Source organism: Haliotis rufescens, unplaced genomic scaffold (assembly GCF_023055435.1).
Source record: "Haliotis rufescens isolate VD_foot unplaced genomic scaffold, xgHalRufe1.0.p SCAF_8, whole genome shotgun sequence".
Taxonomy (NCBI): Eukaryota; Metazoa; Mollusca; class Gastropoda; order Lepetellida; family Haliotidae; genus Haliotis; species Haliotis rufescens.
Genome location: NW_025964372.1, coordinates 38113026 through 38130334, shown reverse-complemented (window position 1 = coordinate 38130334; position 17309 = coordinate 38113026).

The window sequence follows — 17309 nt, the reverse complement described above, 5'->3', positions numbered from 1 at the left end:
TTTCACTTTTCAGGCCAGCCGACTTGATCGAAGGGACATAAACTGCAAAGAATTTCGATGCAGTGGTCGTTCAGAAAGCCTCTCCTTGAAAAACTGAGTCTGGGCCGATTTGATTCGATGCTTGGTTGACACTCATTTCTGTACCATCATACAAAATCATCAACAAAATCAACATTGACATCGAGATGGTGTTCCACATACTTGACTCGTTTAAGGAAACTGTTGAATGCCTTGTTTTCATCATGAGTCTTGACAGGCTTCACAAGAGGATCATCATACAAATAAATGTGTGCAAAAGTGCACAATACAATTCTATCATGACGAACCTACACGTTTATCAAAACACGCCCTCCCATTGTAATTGGTAAATATAAACGATGGAGGGATGATTTTTCTTCTTCCTCCTCTTCTTCTTCTTCTTCTTATTATTATTAACCGAGTCACACGCGCTTATTTCTATTGTCCGTTTAAGACCTCCCTCATTGGACATTGGAAATCTGAACTTTTCGTTCGAAGTTTTCCTCTGTAAAGTTGTCGATAGGGTTCCTTGTGACTCAAATACTGCTACCCACAGATATGTAGATCGGTAGTTACTCGATATTGCCATAGCAACAGTCCATGAAACATCCTATCTTGTTTTAACGGGCAAAAAGACTTTTTCTAGCGCTCCGACATTACTTTTAGTACCGGCTTCTTCAGTGCGATATAAGATAACATACATGTTTCAGAGCGTTGGTGGTACTTGCATTACTGTCCCAGCGATTAGACCATCGACTGGCACGACAGTCTTCAAGGATGGGTAATTCAATAACCATAAAGAAATAAACAGAAAGGAAAGAAATAGAAACACTTCATTGTCATTTATTAGAGACTGAGTCTGGTGCTTGGTTTACTCCATGGCGACAGATTCTTGTTCCTCCATATGTGTAGGGCAGTGAATCTACCAAGGTGAGGGCAGTGATCTAATATCATAGCTGAGGTTTCTTACACACTTATACTACCTCAGTCTGTCTTTCCAGCATTTCTAAACACGTGTACATGAGTAGGTAGCATGCATTAACTGTGGTAAGGCCATAGTAAGAGCCGTTAGAGCTCATACTTGGTCTGTTGGGCTGAACCATTGGTCTATTGCGTCACAATTCACTGGCAAGAGTTGAGCCCTTCCGCCATTCCAGGATCCACTGATTATGTGGGGTTTGTGCTCTGGTTGAATCCCAGCTGCGCCATGATTAACTTCCTAGTTTGTCAATACAACTGTCGTTGGGAGACCAAAGTTGTAAATGCCCATAACTTAGCATTCAGCATGAACACTCTTTGCATTCTGGTTTGCCGATATAGAGAGCATTGTAAACATCACTGAACTGTGCCTATTGTGGCGCTTGCTATACAATATTCGATTGATGACAGCCCATAGTGTAACAAACAATATGAAAAAATATTTTCGTGTTCAAAGTGTTTAAATGGGTGGATTTAAAAGTTCGAACTGGAAAGCGAATGATTCTTAAGAGCCTCTTGTACTCTAAGTTAATGACTTGAACTACCAGACAAACATTTTGTGTTTTTTGATTTGCAGGTGTTATTGAGTACTTGTTGTCTGGAACTATGACGTTGTCACGATTCGATGGACGACGTAATTAACTTGAATACTTGAATAGCAAGTACGTGGAGACAAGGCAACTAAATCGAGGTTGTTCCGACATATCATCGAACCAAACCTTTCAAATTTCTGATATTATATTTTTATGCAAAAAGTATCCTGGACACAATGTTAGCAGGGCAGTTTCTGCTCACCTGAAGTGCTACAACTACTTTAAATACTACGTCTATCCCTCCATGCATTTATCTTGTTCTCACTAACACAATACTTAACATGCTATTATTTGCTGATGATATTGTTATGTTTTCTTTTGCAGTAAGTGGTACAAAAACAATTAAATGTATTCTTGTAACTAAATGTAATTCTTTTCTTTGAAATGGGGATTAGAGGTACATTTGAATAAAACAAATACAATACTCTTTTAAAATGGTGGCATAGTTACCGAGAGGGAAAAATGGACTCATGGAAATGCTTCTCTCAAGTCTGTAACTTACTATAAATATTTGGGTATCATGTTTTCTTCTAAATTATTGTGGTCAGTAGCCTGTTAACAACTTGCTATTCAGCTTCAAAGTATGTATGTTTATGCATAAATTGCTAAAACAAAATAAGTATATGTCATGTTCAACAGCATGCAACATTTTATATTTTATAATTGCGCTCATATTACTATATGGTTCGGAAATATTGGGAACAAAATATTATGCTGCCATCGAAATAGTAGTTTTTTTGGTATTGGTAAATATACCTCAAATATAGCAATTCTTGGTTAAACTGAACGCTGCCAAATGTTTGTGCATAGCCAAGTAAAAGTGTTTAAATACACGATAAATTTACTGAGCATGAAAAAAATTTCAGACATCCCTGTACTTCAGGCATATGGCCATAATACTGAATAAACCTGTCTGTCATTCGGACTTTTGAACACCTGTTGGTAATAACCTACATTTTATATTGTTTGTCTTAATCATTGACAATGATGAATTTCACATCAGCAATATGTTGAATCAGTTTATTTTGAAAACCTTCAAGAACTATTATTGTCAGACCCAAATAGTCACAAAACTAAGATTGTGTATTCAACTCCTGTAAACACTGATTACTTGAAAAGGAAAAGAAAAGAAAATAGCTTAAGCGTAAATGCGCGAATGCATCTTGCTTTTCTATTACCAGAACAGAGGCGATCTGACTGCTAAATCCTCACAATATCGATGATGTGCACAAATAATGTTTTATATCAGCAGTTATCACCTGACGGACGATCGGCATTGAAAGATACTATTTTTCATGACGTGTTTCGTTGATGTACAAGGTGTGAACATATCATTGTTGTTTGCCCACGTACTGTGGCATCAACGACTTATGACACCAGAAATGTATGAAAGTGCTATGAAAATGTCTATGAAAAAGATAGTCCTGCTATATTCATGCCTGTTCAGAGAATCAAAGTGTTGCTGCATCATTCAAATACAAGCGAGGGACTTGCTGTTACGCCTCTTCTGCAACATTGCAAAATGAACAAACGCCTTTTAATGCATCTTTCACTGAAGCAACTTTCAATATGGTTACCTAAAATGAAGGCCGAAATAATTTATGGAGGTTATAGTACAAGCAAAAGGTATAAATGAATCTTATCTAGGAATACATTATTATTGTAGTTCATAAAAGTAAATACAAGCCACAAAACCCTTTCCATATTAATAAGAAATCTCTGCCATGCTCTGAAATAGTTGTGTTTACTTTGCTCAACGTTAACCACATCCAATTTCATTACAGATGTGTAAAAACGTTTTGAAATACACTCGTACTATCTAAATACTGTATCTAACGCGAAATCTCTCTCTCTCGTAACATTTCGTCGTCAAATGTCTTCATGGCAACTTGCAATTAAATATCCCTTGCTAATTATAATGTACTGAACATCCTTTGTCCAACTTAACGAGCTGTAACTTTGTTTACAGATTTTGTAGGGATATCGAACGCCCGCAGAAATGAAATTAATTATCTGTCTAAATATTTCCAATGTTTTTCATAAGGATTGATTGAGCATTGATGCCTGTATATGACCATGAAAGGAAATATGACATACAACTCATTGATCTGCCTTGCATTCAAAACGTATATGTGCCAATATAATCTAATACTAGTATATGTTAAACGTGCACATGAAATGACATATTTCCCAAAACCTTTCCATTATCATAGTAACAATCTATATATCTTTGCAGTGTACTATTCCGACTATTTAGCATAAACATGTGTGTACGATAGAAATGTTACCACGTGTTCGCAACAATATGAGCGCTTCTTGTAAAAAGGGTGACGCCCGTCACAAATACGAGTCAAAATAGGAATTGCGTCAACATGTCTTAAACGTATGTTTTGGAACGTTTTAGCGTTGACTATTGTAGCCGTGTTAGAACAACTTTTATTAAACACCGACCTAAGTCTGATGGCTGAAATTGACTAAATTGGCTTAATCTATCTCTGTTTACATGCGGTATTCCCTCACTTAAAAATATACTCTTAAAAAAAGAAACGCAAAGCCAGACTTGTGGGTGTAAGAAAATACATTATACGAGGAACCGTACAAGGTTTTGAGCCAAACTGTTGTTGAGAGAACACTTGGTGATTGTAGTAATCTCAGTTATCGGTGTATAGAAAAAGTTCAGGCTGAAGGTCAGCTACCATCAATAACGCGTATGTCCCCGTTGGAATCGATAGCGGCCTGACATTACTGCCCATGGAAGAGACGAGTATGCGAATCTAATCCTGGGGAAGTGGTAGTCCAATCGGCCTGCAACGCAAAAGCTAACTGCTGCAACGTTTGGGGTTGTGGTTGACGTCGGCGTAGCGGTCTATCCAATTCATCCCACAGATGCTCTATCGGGTTCAAATCCGGGGATCCGGAGGGCAAGGGGAGAACATCAACGTTGTTGTTGTATAGACAGGCTCTTGTGATGCGTGCTGTATGAGGTCGAGCGTTGTCCTGCTGGAACACACCGTTGCCATTGGCTGCGATTGGGAAGACGTGTGGTATAAGAAATTCATATTTATATCGTCGAGCCGTAAGATTGCCCTGGATATGGACCAAACCTGTCCTGCCCACATCATAACGCTACCTCCACGAAACCTGTCCACTTCCTGTATGCAATTTTCGGCGTAACGTTCTTCCCGACGTCTGTAGACCCATGCTCTTCCCCCACCTCGAAGGAGGAGAACTCTTGATTCGTCGCTGGTCCAGACATCTCTCCATCGCAGTTGAGACCATACCCTGTTGTTGACGACACCAAAGCAGTCGTTGTTGACGATGTTGTCGGCTATATATGACGCGTCGAACAGGACGAAGTGCTGCTCTTAAACGGTTTTGTACGTTCTGGTCGAAGATTCTGCGCAGTCCGGGCTTGGTGGATGCGGTTGAGGTGGTTGTGGTCGTCCTTTCACGTAGGTGACGCAGTCGGATGCATCGATATGGGGCAGGGGTGGTTACTCTTGGTCGTCCTGACCTTGGCCATTCACGTGTTGAAGCCGATCCCATAGCCTTGTGATGGAGCTGGGCGCTACAATGAAAACCCTGGCTACAGCTGATCGGAATTCCCCGGCCTGAAAGCGGCCCATGGCGTTGTTTTTTAGCACTGTGAATCTTGGCATGTTGTTGCACTGTCACTGTACGATTGACGCAGATGCCAGGCAATCAAAAACACTGACACTTTTAATACCGTTCATGGCTCACTTGTTAATGCACTGGGTGCGTTTTTCCGAATCGTACTCGTTTCCCGACTAATGGTTTGCATGTCCTTGTTGCGATCATTATGATCCGGGAAATTTGTCACTGACACTGTAACACATCAAACCTCTTCATTTTGCACCTCTTGGTCAGCCAATTTTGCTTTTACCGGCAAAATTATTATCGCGTTTCTTTCTTAGAAAAGTATAGTTTATAAATCTGAAAATATTTTTTTTAAATTTTAAAATGTATTTAATTTGTAATTTGCCGTGAATACATATATGGACAAATAACGGATACCATTGTAACATGTAGTTCACAAAAAACAAATTGCCCGATGTAAATCCTTAAAGGTATAAAGGTGATAGGAGCATCTGCAAAAGGGCTCACCATCTCTCTATATGTTGTCTCTGCTTTGTGCACTTCATTGATAACACATGTGACCTGTTTTTAGTAGCGTCACTACTAAACGCTTCAAAGTAATAATGACGACCATTTTCTTTAGATAAATTTATTTGTACAAAGCGTGCACATCTAAATGGATCCAATATTTTCTTGTCATACTGAAGTAGGTTACTAGTATACACCACTATACCGATCCTGCTTCTGTCACTTGGGATCCTGATTCCACATGTGTCGCATTGTCTTGAGGGTTATCACCATGTGTTGATATTAGTCTCTGTGAACCATAGACTGGTATGGTGATCTGCCAATAATTTGTGAAACTGGACACCCTAAGGATCAGCTCAACCAGAAATAAATGATCACTAAGCTTTCGTTTCATTTACGCTAATGTTTCAGCAGTTTTTTTCCCCACAACACTACCCCTTGGGGACCAGTATCCACCTCACCCCATTGCTGGTCGTTGGAGGCGACCAAACTGGGCAAATTGTTTGCTGTGGGTTACATCTCTGTTACGGCAGAGGGAGGGACTCTGTTGGTTGAGGGTATTCCTTAGTCCAACACACCACATCGACCATAACTTTGCCTGGAAAGGTTGTTGGAATGGCAACTCGAGTCCGATCCATTTATTTTAAATGTCCAAGAGTGGAATTATTTTACGTACGCTTCAGAAGAATCATTTCCGTTTTAGATTAGCATAAAGCTGGGCATGCGCAGTTGCTCCTCCCTTAATACCATGCTTTCCGGTTAGACATGTTGTACCGGTGATACAAAATAAAGAATAAAACCCACCGTCACATGTATCCTCCATCATTCTGCTACCATGGCCAACTCAATAGGCTATGGGGCCCAGGCAGCGCCTGCTATTTGACGTAGAAATATGAAATGAAATATGAACTTTGGTAGGTAACGTTTCTTGGTCATATGATACTGCACAAAATATGTGGAGTGTATTTTTTCCGGGCAAGAGACTCCTAATGCGATAACATGCGTGTTCGCGTCCGACGCATTCTCACAAAAACTGGTTGCATGTCTTCGTGAAAATATGTTTACGAACTGAAGGCACATTTCCATCTAATGCAGGCATTAAAACAAAATGTCTACTATGACATTACATTGATTGACACTGTCGGGAATGAATTATTTTCTATTTGTAGTAGTTACTGAAATGTCTGACTTGTTATGTGAATCATAGAATGTCGTTGTCTCTACAGGAGTTGAAATCCATTAAAACAAGTATGTAGATGGTTGTAATCATTTTTCGTTTTCCTTCTTTTGCATAAAGGTGTCCATCCTGTTTCAAATTGCAACCTTTCTCAAGAAAGTCGTGAAAGAAAATTGTTTAACTTCCAAAACGTCAGCTCCAAGAAATAAACTTGACGCTAATAACAAAGCCATGAGAGACATAAATCTCTTTTGGTCTCAATAAATAAGTATATGAAGAACTGACTTTATCTTTCTAGATATAGGGATAGATGCAACATCATGTAAGACTGACAACAATGCAATCAGTCGCCAATTTGTTAAATACTGTTTTGGGTTGTTGTCTTTTGTTATACATATGACAAGTCCTCGCTTCAAGGATTTGCAAAATTCAACAGTTCTCTATGCCATGTTTAACGATCTAATTATATTTTTTCCTATGTCAATTCAGAAAATGTTTAAGAATTCAGCAGTGAAGCCATTGGGACCTGGGCTCTTGTCATACTTTAAGCAATTTAAAGCTGCCTGTACTTTCTAATATTTAAATTCGCCTTGAAAGCTGATGAGATAGTCAGTCCTACGTACGAGATACTAAGTCCTACGTTGGAGATACTAAGTCCTACGTAGGGGATAGTTAGTCCTACGTAGGAGATACTAAGTCCTACGAAGAAGATACTAAGTCCTACGGAGGAGATAATAAGTCCTACGTAGGAGATACTTAGACAAAAATAAATTTCACCGTGGCCCTACTACGCTTCCGTACGTATCAGCATATCTAGTTTGTTATAAAGGCTAGGGTCGTGAGTACGTGGACCGTATATATTGATAATAGTCAATGGACCATAGATATTGTACGTTCTATTGTAATCATATTTCCATCATCATCAACATTCACATCAACAAGGTTATAGTCTAAGTACTTGGAACATAAAATAACTACCCCTTTTGAGTTACTTTTGAATGAACTAAAATAATTTCTTACATCCCTAGTCTTCGTAAATTTGTTGTTCCATATCTTCAGTAAAATGTACATATTGAAGACAATATATAGAGGAACGTTTTCTCTTTTAGAATCTGAACATTTCTTTTCGCTTTACATTATCATTTAAACATCTGCAATTTAAAGATGTAATCTTTATTTTATCCATTTTGAGTAATACAATCGTACAACTGATCATGACATATATGATATACATGTATATAGTATTGCAGCAAGGAAACAAGGATACTACATTTAAACATTACTGACATATTGAAATGTGATATCGTATTTCATGCGGGGCAGGTTGATATAAAATAGATTCATGTAAGGGATGATCTTTCTGATTTACAAACATGCAACAAACATTGTACAAATACAATAAAAAGTAAGTGCATCAAATATATACGGAGAGTACGCGTGAGTGAATACACACGGATGAATTTGTAGGAATTACCGTGCATAAAGTAAATATATTTAATATTTGGTGGGGGCACGGGTGGCCCAGTCGTCTAAGGCGCCGCGATTCGCTGTGCAGAGTTGCGTCCCTTGGGCAAGCCAGAAACCTTCGCCCCCATTATGTTTCTAGGTTTGTCAGCACCATACCCGTGCTCGTGGGTTTCACCGCAGTGGTAAAAGTCTGAGATCTGCATCACTTCGGGCTTTCCTCCCACATTAAGCTGACACGCCACGCTATAACTGGAATACTGTTAAAAGCGGCGTTAAACCCAACTTACTCACTCACTCACTAATATTTCGGTAAAGTGCCCACTTTGTTCGTTGACAAAAGACACGTAGTACGCAGACACCGGTCGTGTGCACCTTACTGTCGAACACCACGTGTTTCCGGTAGCGATTTGAGCTTTGCACGAAAACCACGTGCGTGTGTACTCGTCCATGCATGTTGTCTCACCACTGATCATCGATATATTTGTTTACATGTACAAAACGTTTGTCTGGCTTTTTTATCCTTAGGTTGGACATAATAATGTTAAACAACCACGTTATGATTGTGGGTTCGAATCCTGGTTCGCCCCAATTATATTTCTAGGTTTGTCAGCACCATACCCGTGCTCGTGGGTTTCACCGAAGTAATAAACGTCTAAGACCTGCATCACTTCGGGCTTTCGTCCCACATTAAGCTGACATGCCGTGATATATCTGGAATACTGATAAAAGCGGTGTTAAACCCGACTCACTCACTCACTCACTCTTACCCTGGTCTAAATCGTATCCTGCTCACGGATGGCGTTAGCTTGTCGGCCCAGGATTGTCCCATTGTTTCTTCATCATAGCCGGTAGTTCTGTTTGAATGTTGCAAGAACTTCCCTTCGAAAACGTTTTAGCACCAAACACATGTGCAGATACTAGATGGAGCGAATGGCTTGTGCTGGCGTTGGCACTCTGATTTCGGTAACCTATGCACAATTTGAAGTACATCATGTTGATCTGATCTTCGCTAAATTTGAGAGACTTCAACATAAAGTTTCTTAGAGTGCTCTCAGAGTTCTTTTGCGGTTCTTCTGGGATTCCATAAAAACAAGAGATTGGTCTATCTGTCGTGGATATCCTTGAGAACGACTTGAGTGAGTTTTTCTGTGTTCAGCTGCTTCTTTACGTAGAAAGGTTAGTTCGTCTCCATGTTTGGATATCACGTGTTCAGTTGCAATAACGTTTGACTCAATGTCCGAAAATTCAACCTTTAGGGAGTCAATCGATGCCTGTGGTATAGTTGTAGAGTTAGAAATAATTATTGCCAACCTTTTCTCCCAGCTTTAAATGATTTCCTCCATCGTTGACGATGCACTGCGTGGCACTTTTGTTCAAATCTTCGTGCAGAACCGTCCCGAAACAAGGAATATTCACAATTTTAGATTATATCTCCCTGAAAAGTCCAATGCATTTTCAGTATGTTTCCAACTACTTTTAAACGTAAGATCTACGCACATACATGAATTTCACCCAATTATTTATTGTTGATACATTTTAACAAATCTCGAAAAAATGCAATATTATTTAGTACTATTGAAAGGATATTATTTAATTGCCTTTCTGGTAAAAACGGGAATCCCTGTCAGTTCCTAGGTTGGCAAAAGTTATGTTCCAGAACAAAAAGGAGAAAATCTAATAAAAGGAAATAACATAGATAGTGTCATCATGACGTAAAAATTGTACAGGGCAAACCTATATTACACTTCACATACATGTAGGGGTAGAACACATGTTTCTACCTTTTAAGATTCCAAAGTTAAGATTAACTTTGAGTGTGCAGCTAATCTGATACCTTCTTAATTAAACGGATTAACCCAAATAATGAACAAATATAATAAGTGATTAAGGTACATTAATGACACACTTTATAGCACATTTTCATCATCAATCACATATATTCGACTCAATGACTTACAAAAGAATTGTTCAACTTTGTCTATAAAAATCTGGTGCTATAAACGAACCTTACTCAAATGGAAAACCAGACAAAAAAAGATGAACAATTAACTCTTTTCCAGCATGCACAAAGCAATAGCAATATCACTTATATGACTCCGCATCCCGACCAAAGATCACAGAGTTGCTTGTATGAGGTAGAGATTGATTCTGTTGACAGCCTCTCCGTCAATACCATCCTTCCAGAACACGTCAGTCTTGTCCCCGCCCCAGGAGGTGTCTGTTGGTTTCAGCTGCCCTGTTGGATTACACTCAGGAGGGTTGGTAAACCAGAAGCCAGACTTTGTCACACCAGCTGCCCCGGAGTGGTCCACATCTGGGGTACTGAAGGGCGTGTCGCTCACAAGACATGCTGAATGCAGCACATAGGTCACGTGAGTGAAGCTGGATGTAAAGGTCATCTTGTAGGCATCTATTTCCTGTCCCACCAGGAAGTTTGTGTAATAACGCTGTGCAATACGCTTATCAGTGTGATTACCAGGTGTCCAAAGTTCAACAAGAAGGACGTGCGTTCTTCCACTGGTTATGTAATGTACATTGTCATTGCCTAGCCAGTGGTCACCTGACAGACTACCGAACCCTGTCTTGTATTCCTCCCAAGTTCTGGTAAAATTCTCATTTCCTGACCTCTGGTTTGTGAGAAACGTTCGTCCTCCCCACACCATAAGGCAGCGTACTCTGATGGGCCGAGGAGCACCGTTCGGATGACACAGGAAGATGCCATCTCGTTTGGCATAGTAACTGTAGTGGAACCCCTCACTGCAGTCTGTAACAAACCAAAGGGTGTAAGAGTGTTAAAGATCCAATCTCATACTGCTACTGTTGATAAAAATATGTTATCTTTACGACTACGAAATACGCTGTTACAAGTATACGTATCAATACTTTTGGGGTGGAGGGGTAGCCCACTGTTCTCTCGTCAGGCTGAAGATTCCGTTTCGATTCCCCTATTGGTACAAGAAGTGAAGCCCTATGTGTATACAGTCGTGATATTGCTGTAATAATGGTAACATCGTCGTAAAACCCACTCACTTAATCACCCATTTTAATACAGTACTGAACTTCTTTCGAATTTACATACGCTAGTACACGGCAATTGATGTGACAGATTTATGGCCATACGTTTAACTCGAGAATACGACATGTAATGTGTGACACAACATGTGTCTTTAGAGTCTTTATAACCTGCCATAAACGTAAGTAAATTTGACCCTAGTAATTATTATACAAGGTCATATGAACAGTTACTGCAAAATGTCTTTGAGGCTTGTTTGGTTGCGTCACAAAATAAGACAGACGGCAAATGTGTGATGCACTTTGTGATGGGGTTTAGGCCTGAGATACTCTTCCTTGTGAATGATAATTGTTGAACTCTCAATGCAAGAGCAATATCAATTTTCAATATTAAAGGAAACAGATTCCACGTAACATGCATAACAACGTGGACAAATATCTGAGGTGAGGTGAAATTGGGTTTAACGTCGCGTCCAAGATTATTGCACTTATATAGCGACGTGCATGCACGTGTGTGTGTGTGTGTGTGTGTGTGTGTGTGTGTGTGTGTGTGTGTGTGGCTGCTTGTACTAGTCCGGCCTGATGCCGATTTATTGTGCTAGCTCACTGAGATACCATGCCGAAGTTTAACATGAATACACCACTCAGACACAGTATAATGACTCCGAGCCGACCAGTCCTTGTTTTAGCTCCTTAATGTCGAGCGCCAGACAGGGTAACAACAAGTACCATCTTTTAACGTCTTTTGGTATGACGCGGCCGGGGATCGAACCCCGAACATTCCGCTCTCCGGGCGGACGCTCTACCACAAGACCAAGGAGGCGGTCTGACAAATATCTGAATGGATCACTGTAAATTAGTGATGACACAAGGTCATCACGTAAGGGTAGGTATGTCCAGCTCTACCGGTAACACCTGTCACTCACACGATTTGCATAAACAAGTATGTGCTTGTTATCTGGCACCAGACAGGGGTACTTTTGCCATGCGATGACGGCATGTGAACAATCAAAACAATCAAGTGATGGAACAGAAATCCAGTCACACGATAGCACATGTGTTGATGTTGTTGAAACTAAAAACGAACATTTAGGGGACAGAATATGGATTGGTAGACTCGGAGTCCGTATACTATATTATATTGCCATATACGCACGCACGCACGCACGCACACTAAACACCCTATAACAGTGCAATAAATGTGCAATAACGTGACGTTTAACCCCATTTCCCCTCACCTAGAGTTGACAAATATCTACGACCTTTTTTCACTGTCTTCCACATATAGCTGACACACCTTGACATATCTGAAATACTGGTCAATGATTCATTACACAAAATGACTCTTTAATTATAGGAAGAAACACTGCACAATCATCCGCCTCATCTTATCCCCTGGACGTACCTTGCATGAGCCTTTCACACTGGTCGCCAACGTATCCCGCATAGCAGATGCAGGTTCCGCTTGAAACGTCATAGTCTCCACCGTGAAAACACTGGGTGTGAATCTGTCAGTGATGGAATTATTTGAGTTAAGAGAAATGTTGGGCAACCGTCTTGAAACGACACTGTGGGTCAGCTGGAAATATACTTGCATGGTATAAAATAATACCTACAGCAACCACTCAAAAAAAGTTGCTGTCGGTATTGATATTCAAATAGTTCTCTACAAATACTGATGACTAATTATTGACAAATATGAACAATTATACACAATGTAATTGTTGTGAGTCAGAAAATGCAGAGGGAGACTCAAAATATTTCTGGGGTCATGATAAAGAATATACTGGACGACCGCCACCCTAATGCAATGCAAGACTTGGCGAGTGGTGGTGGTGGTGGTGGAGGTGGAGGTAGAGCATTTCCCCATCGCTGTATTATTGACAGACAGATATTCCGGATGATCTTGATATGATGCATTATTTATCTTACGTATGAAAGAAGAAAGTATTTGTGAAACAATGTATTTTGTCCCTACCATACATGTAAACTGTTATTTGCACATGAGCCTGTGGTCTTCATAATGAATAACATATTTATCGATTGATGGGATGGAGGACATAGAGATGTTTCAGGTTGTGTGAAAGAACTGACGTTTGACGTTTAAATTTCCTAATAACTAGATCAAAACTGTTTGATATCTTCGATTGCTTGACGAATAATGAATCAGCTGGTCTCATGACATTCTTGGAGAATATCAACAACATTCTTCTGCAGTTACAATACCTTGTTCATAAACTACACTCTTTAAGACAGAAAGGCACAGGTAAATTTATTGTGCCTAATAAAGTCGATAAATTTAATTTTATATCAGAGATACAAATATGACATTTGAGCTCGATGGTCACATGTTGTTTTTGTACAAAGGCATTGAAAACTGTTCATTATCATGTCACGTTGTCGTGTGACAGCCCCGGGCAGCAATCACGACTCTGCATCTCCTCCGCACTGACTGGATAATTGTACGAATTCTCCAAAGCGGAATTCTGCGCCATTCTGCTTGTAACCCATTGGCCAGTTGAGTTAGTGTCTGTGGCGTGTTCGGACGTTGATCTGCACGTCGATCGACTTCATCCCAGAGGTGTTTGATTGGGTTGAGATCTGGAGATCTCGACGGTCCGGGCAAGACGTTGATGTTGGCATTATTAAGGCAGCCTGCTGTGACACGAACTGTGTGCGATGGAGCGTTGTCCTGTTGAAACAACTCCCTTTTCCTGTTAATGATTGGAAGAAGGTGAGCTGGAGGAATTTGAATCATGTAGCGATTGGCTGTCATATTTCCCTGCACCCAACCAAGTCAGATCTCGTTGTGAAGGATATGGCCCCAAACACCATGACACTACCGCCACCGAATTTGTCGAATTCACGTTCCATCTCGCCGGTAAAGAAGAAATCGCGATTCATCGCTAAACAACACTCGTCTCCAGTTTCTCAAATTCCAATGCTGTAAGGTATGGCACCAACGCAAGCGTCGCTGTCGATGGATCTGTTGCAAAACAGGTACGGTAACTGGTCTTCTGGGTCGGATTCAAGACTCGCCAAGATTGTTTTTCAGTCTCCGTAGTTGTCACATTGCGATGACGTAGGTGGAACAGTCGAATGTAGCGATCCTGTGTAGGGGTGATAACTCTTCGTCAGCCTGTTCTCGGACGGTTGACTGTGGAATTGAACTGTGTGTATCGGTCACAAAGGCAGTAAATTATGGCTTATGCTAGCCCTTTTATAACCACTACCACGAGTTACGAATGCCATAACCTGCACGTGCACTTTGCTTTTATTGACGTTTCTAAAGCGTCATCTTCCATAGAAGCTTTTCTACAAACCTGGTTTGAATTTTAAAGTGGGTGTAAAGGCTTGCATCTGTTCAAACAACATAGTATCTGGTACACTTGATGTTGATGGGTGTGTTGCAAGGGTGTATGCTTACTCCCTGTCTGTTTAAAATTGTCATAAACTAATTGGAATATGAACTTGAACGAAGTTGTCGGTTTCGTTTTCAGTTACATCCGGATGTTATTCATATTTTTCTACTTCTGCTTGCCGATGACCTTATTTGTTTAGCAATATTATTAACAATTTACAAATGAAGGTTTATTTATTGCATGATTATTGTTGTAGAGGGAACATGTCAGTGGATCTTTCGACAACACAAATAGGAGTTTTTTACAAAGAGGGGAGGTTTTTAGAAATGGCAGTATGGTCGAAATGCGGTTGAAGTAATATCTTGGCTTGTGAGGTGAGGTGAAATGGGGTTTAACGTCGCGTCCAAGATTATTGCACTTATATAGCGACGTGCATGTACGAGTATGTATGTGTGAGGGTGCTTGTACTAGTCCGGACTAATGCCGATTTATAGTGCTAGCTCACTGAGTTACCATGCCGCAGTTTAACATGAATACCCCACTCAGACACAGTATACTGACTCCGAGCCGACCAGTCCTTGTTTTAGCCCCTTAATGCCGAGCGCCTGACAGGGTAACAACAAGTACCATCTTTTAACGTCTTTTGGTATGACGCGGCCGGGGATCGAACCCCGAACCTTCCGCTCTCCGGGCGGACGCTCTACCACTAGACCACAGATTACAGATTATCAACAGATTACTCTGGTCGAAAGCATAAAATAATATTGCAATTCAAGCATTGTACATATCCTGAAACCATACTTGCTTCACCTTTACTTCCAGTTTCTAGATGCAAACATAACACCAATACGTTTATGCGGTATAGAATTCGGGCTTTCATGGATATAGAACCATTAGAAAAAAGTTCAATTGTATGCCTGTAAGCGTTTTGTAAGTTTAAGTTATCAGCTTCAAATAATTATGGCGATTGTGGTAGATTCTAATCAGTTGGGAATCCATAATGCTTGCTCATATAAATGTTTCAAATAAACTGGCTGTCTCTTATCAATATGAGGGAATCTCGTTTACCCTACAATATGTCATAATATGTTACATTTGTGCAAAGAAACAAGGCCACGTAAATTGGGTAAAGAAAATTTGTATAATTTTATATAAGGATTTGGTGATGTCTGGCTCTTTCACACATGTGGTTATAAAACCATATCTTTAATTATATTACATCAGCGGTTAAAAGAAAACTTTTAAATTACATTACTATGTAAGTAGTATGACTGTAGATACCTGAAGTACCATGTTGACTCGCTTTCGGCTCAGGTCTTACCGTTTAGAAATGGTAGTTGGTGGCCATTTTATTAGTCCTCGCTAATTTACAGCATAACGTAACGTAAACTATATTAAAAATGAATATATCTTTTTGTTGATCTAAGACAAAATTACATGAAAACTAAGTTTTACATCTTTCCAAATATCTATAAGTTAAATACCCTGTGTTATTGTAAAACCCTATGATCAATATTAATACAGCAAAGTACTTGTTTCAAGCTAACTCTGTTGGAACACAAATACTCCAACTTTGATAACATGCAATTATGTTAAAACTGCCAATGTTAACACATGTTGTATTCAATACTGTTTGCACTTAAACTGCATTTCGTATAAACTATAAAAGAATGAAATAATATTGTTTTATTGATTGACAAATATGATACAAATAACAAAGTTATATCATGTTTTGTAAACAACATATTGTTGTAAATTTAATTAATAAAACTACCTGTTATATGCATACTCCACGATTCTGACTATTGTAAGTTTTTTATGCATTTACGTTCTGCCCTGAGTTATCCAAAATTAATTGTAACCACCCAGGTATTCATTTAATATATATTTCATATTTAATGTAACACAAAACGACGAAACGGCAAAGCATGAGTTATCAGATCTTGGTAATTCAATTCAGTTGAAGTTTCATTGGACTATGTACGATTTCTCTATCACAGCTGGAAGGCTTCTCTCAAATGTCTCAAGTCATAAGCCATTATGTTGATTTCATGTGCATTTTGTGGTAATTCATTCATATCTAATATGCTTTTGTTTGTTATTTTCTTCATCACTGTAACCATAACTACCACAAGTAGACAAGCCTAATCAATATATGTTGAATTTGAACTTCTTGGTGTGGAAAAAAAACTATACACACCACTGTGTACATACATTGCATCAATAACTCATACAAATTGGGGCTTGTGGTGCGTCCAAAGCGCGAGAACCAGAAACCAATGGGTTATCAGAAGCCTGATTATGTTTCTAAGTATATCAGCACCATACCAGTGCAGGTGGATTTCACCAAAGTGGTGAACATCTAAGATCTGCATCACTTAGGGATTTCTGTCACACCTCTTCCTCCACATCAAGCTGACTTGCATTGACTCAACTGTTCAAACACTCAATCATACATCCAAAGTAGAACGGACAAGAGCAGATGTTGTGGATATTTATTCCTATTCCATTATTAAGTTAAAGAAGCTCAAACCGGATGAAACCAATCATTGCTGAAGATCATTTGTATTCTGAAAA